This window comes from Xenopus laevis, chromosome 3L, assembly GCF_017654675.1.
Source record: "Xenopus laevis strain J_2021 chromosome 3L, Xenopus_laevis_v10.1, whole genome shotgun sequence".
NCBI classification, from domain to species: domain Eukaryota; kingdom Metazoa; phylum Chordata; class Amphibia; order Anura; family Pipidae; genus Xenopus; species Xenopus laevis.
Window position 1 is genome coordinate 48,457,737 of NC_054375.1, and position 7,587 is coordinate 48,465,323.

At 39.1% G+C, this 7,587-nt stretch overlaps 1 long non-coding RNA gene across 1 annotated transcript; it reads left to right on the plus strand.

Moving 5' to 3' along the window:
- Positions 1-872: 872 nt before the first annotated feature.
- Positions 873-6,587, plus strand: LOC108710944. Its single transcript, XR_001934831.2, has 3 exons — positions 873-1,205; positions 3,949-4,024; positions 5,737-6,587. It is a non-coding gene; the product is annotated as an uncharacterized LOC108710944 (long non-coding RNA).
- Positions 6,588-7,587: the final 1,000 nt, after the last annotated feature.

Below are 7,587 nucleotides of genomic sequence, written 5' to 3' on the forward strand. Positions count from 1 at the left end.
CCACCCATCATTCTCCAGTCCTCTGACACTTCCCCTCCCTCACCTTCCCCCCTCCCCTGCAACTGACGTCACCCAGGGCAGGATTCAAGGCATATTGGGAAAAAAACATCGAATTCAAAAACAGGTACTTTCACACAAAAAAAGTAACTACGGGGATAAAATTAAGTGGGGGGCTGGGGTGGGGAAAGGAAAACAGCATTAAAAGTGTAATTTTACAGCACATAGGGCAAAGCCATTAAAAGACTACACATATATAGGAAGGAAGACACTGGACACAAAACTGTAGATTATAATACATAATGTACCCCCTACTTAAATTTATACAGATATTAGTAGTCACCTCGTAGTTATGTGACCTGTATAAAAGCACTCGGCCTGCGGCCTCGTGCTTTTATATGGTCACATAACTCCTCGGTGACTAATAATATCTTTATAAATTACAGTAGGGGGTACATTATCCACTATATTATGCACTGACCCTCATACTGGAGGGGAATGGGATAAGATAATTGGGTTGTAATGTCAGGGTGCTCTGCTGATCCAGACACTGGGAGCTGCTCTACAATTGAATTCATTTATTTATATAAGGAAACACTATTTGTTGGTAGCCTTATCTGGAGAAATGATACAGAGTTTTTCCTCTTGTTTTTCAGCTCTTAACTTATCACCCCTCTTGGCCCAGCATCCCTGCAACCACATGAGATTCTATTTACTGTGAGAGTTCAGTGATTACAGACTTGTTTCTAGAAATATAAAAGTACATGTAGGGAATTAGTGCAAAACCATTGCACTTATCCCTGTAAGAGATCAAGCACATAGCCTGTGTCTGTGTGCTGTAAGCTGTTACCTAGCAACCAGCTATTCAGTGATCTCAGTACACCAGGAAGTGACACAGCAGCTAGTGAGAGGCTGACAGGAAGAGGAAGTCACAGATTCTGGCAGAAGAGAAAAGCCTAGCAGAGAGAACCACATGGTGAGAGCTTAGAGGCTCCACCGAAAGCATTCATTTGGATCAGGCTGGCACAGGGAAACCAGGTACTGTGCTTGGAGGGACAAAGAGCATGAAAGAAAGCCAGATTGGAGAAACCAGCATCAGCAGGGGGTTTCCATCTGAGCATCCAAAGGGGCTGGTAGTCACACTGTATGCCTGAATGTGCTGGACTCGCCGGAAGAGAACTCTATAAAGCATCCAAAGAGGATTTGGAGTGAGTATCCTGTTTTAAAGGGACAGTGCCCTAAAGAAGTGCTCGAAGATGCAGAGACTTTTGTGGAAGGACATTAAAGGACTTTGCCTTCTTCAGTTAGGTAGATAGTCAGTGCAAGCAAATTAGTTAGTAAGGCCCTATTCCCATCTGGTTATGAGTGCTATTTGTACTAGCAGGCCAGTAAATAGATAGATAGATAGATAGAATTGTTCAGTGTAACAAATACTGTGTGTGTTTTATTACTGTATTCCTAGTGGGGCCATCTGTAGGTGCATTCCCGGATCCCACTAGGTGGAGGCACTGCGCTAGTAAGTACCAGGTACCCAGTCTCTCCCAATAGGTTTAGGTTTGTCCCGTGCCATCAGGTAAGCGACACACTTGTGGAGTGTAACACAGACAAAGGGGTGTCGAAAGGGTTACATACAGTTTTGCAGAATGGAGCTATGGATTGATGAAAGTTACCTTGTGGCCCTCTTGTCTGATCTTCTTCATATAGCACAGGGTCCCAAACTGTTTTGTACTGTGAGCCACATTCAAATGTAAAAAGTGTTGGGGAGCAACACAAGTGTGAAAAAGCCCCTGCGGGTGCCAAATAAGGGCTCTGAAAGGCTATCTGGTAGCCCCTATGTCAGCTGTCACACTACAGGAGGCTCAGTTTTGCAGTACCTCTTTTTATATGCAACCAAAACTTGCCTCCAAGCCATGAAAAAGATAAATTGTACCTGGCTTTAATATGTCTTTAATGGATAATGTTATCACGCAGTTACTCTTTTTTTCTATTTTTGTTTTGATAATTCATATTTAAGTCATAATAGCGTTTCAAATGTGCTATACTGGCATGCGATCTGTTATCCAGAATGCTTGGGAGTTGGTTTGGCATTTGTCTGTAAACAGTACCTTGTACTTGATCCAAAATAAGATATGATTAATCCTTATTGGAAGCAAAACCAGCCTATTCGTCTTACTTAATATGTACATGATTTTCTAGTAGACGTAAGGTACGAAGATCCAGATTACGGAAAGATCCATAATATGGAAAACCCCAGGTGCCAGGCATTAGGGATAACAGGTCCAATGCCTGTACTAACTGTTATATGGTTTTGCCATTATTAAGGCTTTATGATTTTTTCATAAATTAAAATCAAATCTATAAAAAATTAAGTGCAGAATTGCTTGCTTAAAGGAACAGTAACTTCAAAAAATAAGTGTTTTAAAGTAATAAAAATATAATGCAGTGTTGCCCTGCACTGGTAAAACTGCTGTGTTTGCTTCAGAAACACTACTATTGTTTATATAAATAAGCTGCTGTGTAGCAATGGGGGCAGCCATTCAAATGAGTAAGTAGTAAGCAGCTGTGCATATGAGGGGGATAAGGGCATTTTCTGGTTGACAAGTCTCACCACCCAGAGGTCCTACGTGACCAGTGGACTAATAATTGGGGATAGAGCCCTGCTAAATTCATAGTAATAGGCCCCATTATCACTGATGGTGGCCGAAGTATGGTCCATCTCATCCCAGCTACATTGACTGAACATGTATAAGTACAGCTGGGTGGCCGGCAGGGGGGAGGGCAAAAAATTAATTGTGCAGTTATTTGTTGCTAATTATAATGACACGTTATTATAGGGATGTCAGCATCACTTTAATCTGCATTGTGTGTCCTTCCCCTGGTCTCATGTCTAAACTGGGATTCAAAATAAGCCCTGGCATTTCTAGTACACAGAGGCCCAAACAGCCTCCCACCAGCTCAATAGATATTGACTGTCTATTAGCAGAGGGATGCAGTTACTTGGGGAAAAGGCACCTGTGATTGGTTAGCAGACAATCATCAGTGAATGGGAGGGTTTGAGATATACAGAACTACAATGTACTTATAGCACCAAATGTAAAATATAAAATTAAGGGGGGAAAAATCTTTATACAACTTGTTTTTATTTGACTTTAAAAACATATTTTACTGATAAACTTAAAATAATTAAAATAATTCAGAAACAGTGACTGGGATGAACACAAAGAGGAACGTGAATCTTTCTAACATTTATGTCACGCTAAATCTAGTCATTCTTGCCAAATCAAACAAATACATCTCTTTACAAGTTAGAAACAGCTGCCAGGCTGTCAAGCTAAAATAACACTGTCCTTAAATGCAGTCGATTTAAGATTTGTTCAAATCGGTCGCTTTATTTCTTTTCATCTTGACTTTGACCACCAGAATAAAGTAATTGATTGATATTAAAATTCCAGTTGAGGAATGCCCTGCAGCTGGGGTAAGTCCAGTTCTCAAAACTGTTCTATTATATCCCCTTTTCAGTCCATCTAGGAGCTGTCGCTCTTTTATCACGGAGCTCTGCCAATTCACGGCACTTTATTATTTTTTTTTTTCCAAATGTCCAGCCAATTTCTGACTGCAGTGAAGCTTGCAAATCCGAGATCAAAGTGATCTAGTACGGGTCAGATGTGGATTAGGTGTCCTGCCACTCCTTTTTTAGATATTAACGTCACAATTTCTAATAAAACCCCTTGTCAAAATTTACGCTTCCAGTGTTCTGTACTATGTAAGGGAAAAACTCAAAAATCTATCTCTTTGATAAAAATAGTTTACTAGCGTTGAATGTTATTTGAGTCAGTAAATGAATAATACACCACATTTTTTGCACTAAATTTTTTTTACATTCTAATTTAGGGATCACTGAGGCATATGTGACATAGGGAAAATAATATGGTGTCCGTTCTTACTTCCTAGGGTAGATGATGGATATCCTGTGGCGTCTAAAAAAAACATGAAATAGAAATATCTCACTTCCTGGACCTTTTAACTGGTAAGATTAATACATATGGTATATTATATGGTATTTTATGTTTGCATCTGCTATGTATTTTGCCATGTCTATTTGCAATGCTTTAGGCCTATCCCATGTGTGTCATTTTGACCACCTTGATACACTCGCGGCCTAAGGAAGGTATTGAGTTTTTACTGTGGTAGTTCTGAGAACCAAACTTGTAAAAGCTCTTCAAGTAACATTGCTTTAAAAATAGGGTGATGAACTTGGCAAAGAGGGGAAACATTCAATTCTACAGAACTTTCTTGTAGCTTCCTTAAGTTTGGCGGACAGCAGCCTTCCACATTTGTAGTAATATTATTGTTTAAGCATAATACACTGAAATGTAACCTTATCTAGATTTATCTGATTAATCTGTTGCTTTAGAGATGTTACCTTTTGGGAACATGCAGCGCTCTGTTATGCTCTGTAAATTGTTGTAGGTTCAGAGGTAGTAGGAACTTAGTTCTTTCTTTTTTTTTCAATATTCTTTTTTATTATAGATTTAAAAAAAATGACAAAATAACACAACATACATAAAACAAATTACATGTATAGAGCAACATGTACATTGGTATTACAATGGTTCTTTTGACGGGGCACAACCAAAAAATGTAAAGTAGAGATTTTCTTTCATTTTTACATCTCCAACATCGATCAGCTGTATTGTTATGAAGTTTGCTGAATTAAGTACTTTATAATACCATCTAGAGATACGTTTAAAATTCATCTCCTGTATTCTGCAACATCTAGCATCACATTGCCAACCTGTACCTCATCCAGCTGAACAGCCACTTCTCTGTTCCTTGCTTCAATATTAGCCGGCAGATTTTTAGACAAGTTCTGACAAAGAAGTTTATATATTTGAGAAATGTTTCAAAAGCAGCCAGTTTACCTCCCACAATTTCTGGTCCTCAAAATACTATAACATGACCTCTGAGGTAGGCTTTATTTGCACACCATAAGAGATCTGGTTTAACTTCTGTTGAAGAATTAAACTCAATATAGTAGTCAGACGTGAGGCTAGCAAGGTAATCAATATATTCTTTTTTAGACAGAATAGAATTATTCAAGTTTCCAAGATGAGAATGAAGATGGAATAGAGTCTAGAGTGAGTTTCAAACTGACCGGTGCATGATCGTACCAGGCAACCAAACCAATATAGACTTTTTTTAACATGTTGTAAGAGGTGTTTGTCTAAAAGAATTAAGTCAATGCGAGAATGTGAGAGATGGATTGGAGAAATGTAAGTAAAATCACACTAGGATGCCAAGCTCTCCAAGCATCATATAGATGAGAGAATTCTGGAAACTTTTAGACAGATTGACAGTAGTACACATGGAGGCACCTGTTAATACAGGGAACTATCTAAGTATGGGTCAAGAACCAGATTAAAATCGCCTACAATAATATAATGTAGTCTGTCAGCACCGCTAATAGGCAGTTGACGCAATGTTTTGTTTTGGAATTTAGCTTTTGTGAGTTTGGGGGATACAGATTAAGTAAAATGTAAGTCTTGGAGGCAACCTCAAAGTGTTTACTATACATGTCGCCCACACGTATTAAAAATAGACTTGAGAACTTTAATCTGTACATATTCCTGCGACTTTACATCAGGTACTTTCTTGGGCTAGGCCTGTGTTAGGGGAAGGCAGTGGGTCTTGGTGGTAGTTAGATGACCCAGGAGTTGTAAACCCTGTTCATATTTATAGGCAGAAAGAAGAGCTTGTTCCCAGGCCTTCAACTGGACTATAGTGACTTGAAGTGAAGACTCTGGATGTTCCTGTGCAAGATGAGAAAGTTGAGCAAGCAGAGCAGAAAGCTACAATGTTTGATCTCAGGGAGACGGTGGACCTCCTGTACATGAACATGTTGGGATTGTAAGGATGAGGGGCATTCTTGATATTTATTTTCGAGTGAAAGTGAATGAACTGGGGGATTATTGTCAAGACTATATTAATGCATAAAACTTCTTTATTATAATGTTTCACTTCTGTACCACTACTTGTTATCTACTATCTCATTGTTGGACAACTGTTTTACAAGGGCCACGTCCTTCTACCTGTAAATAGTTTTTATAAGCATTTCACTCAAGATTGGCTACTCCAAAACAAACACTTCAAATATACATCTAGATTTACAGGCCCCTAAATGTCATAGTGTGTGATTATCAAACAACTTCCTGTTGTATGTTACTTAGGTAACCTTGTATTCAAGCAATATATATATATATATATACTGTTGAGCACAATGTAGGGACAAATGGCATGCACATAAATTGTTCTAATGCAACTTCAAACAAATATATTGCAGCATACCTTTTCCTTGACTTCCAGATTGCACATGTTAGAAGAACACACTTAGATTTCACAGCCCCATTCATTAAATTTGAGAGAACCATATGACGACCCATGATGTGCTTTGCAGCCAGGAAAACATTCGATTTTGAAGGTTATAAGAAAGAGAAGGAGCTAATCTATCTATCTATCTATCTATCTATCTATCTATCTATCTATCTATCTATCTATCTATCTATCTATCTATCAGCATCTATCTATCATCATCTATCTTATATCTATATATATATATCTTCTATCTATCTATCTATCTATCTATCTATCTATCTATCTATCTATCTATCTATCTATCTATCTATCTATCTATCTATCTATCATCTATTTATCTATCTATCATGGAATCTACCACTGTTAACATGTATCCAGTTTTTTGGTGGTACTCAGTTGACTAGTAATAAAGGTCTTTAGCACTATGGTGTTGTTAGTAAATTAAGAGACATAAACTTTTCTGAAGATGTGAATACTGCCATGCAGAGATCAGGATTGCAGCGAACGTTAGCCATACCGGGTTGGACTGGAGCTTTGGGGGCCCACAGGGGCTGCAAAATGAAAGGCCCTCCCGGCAGTCCGCTGGTGCCCCATCTGAACCGCCAAACTCTCATCCTGGCGTGTGAATGCTGTGGTGGTGCAAGAGCCGGTGTTTCTGGGGCAGCTGGGGCCCATGAGGGCCAGGCCCACTGTTTTTTTTTGTTGCCCAGGCTGACCCTGTAGTCATACAAGGCAACATCCACTTGTTTGAGAAGGTGATTAGCCAAATGTTGTTCCAAAGACTAATATGATTGTTTGCCGCCAGGTCAATGAAAGAATCATAATAGGGACTTTTCATCAGACCTGTTTGGAGAGGACCTCATTAAAGGCCCAAGGCAGACTTCTCCCACTTTACACTGTTTGGAAGATGTATTGTCAATAGTCCAGATATTAGTCAGGCATCTGTTGCTCCATACACAACAACAAACTACTGATTGGTCTTGAGGGGCCAAGTGGGCAGCAAAAATTGGACGTTGTAAGCTGAGTTTAATTCAAACATGGTGACTCCACAGCACATGCTTCCATCACCTATACAGCAGTATTAAAAAAGGCTCCTACTGGTTCTTCGCCAAGCAACTAATCACAATGTGTCTTGCCATGGTGGGACTAGCTCATAGGCAGAACAGACAAATTGTACTAGTTTTTTTATATATATGGCAAGCTACGAGAAAACATTCA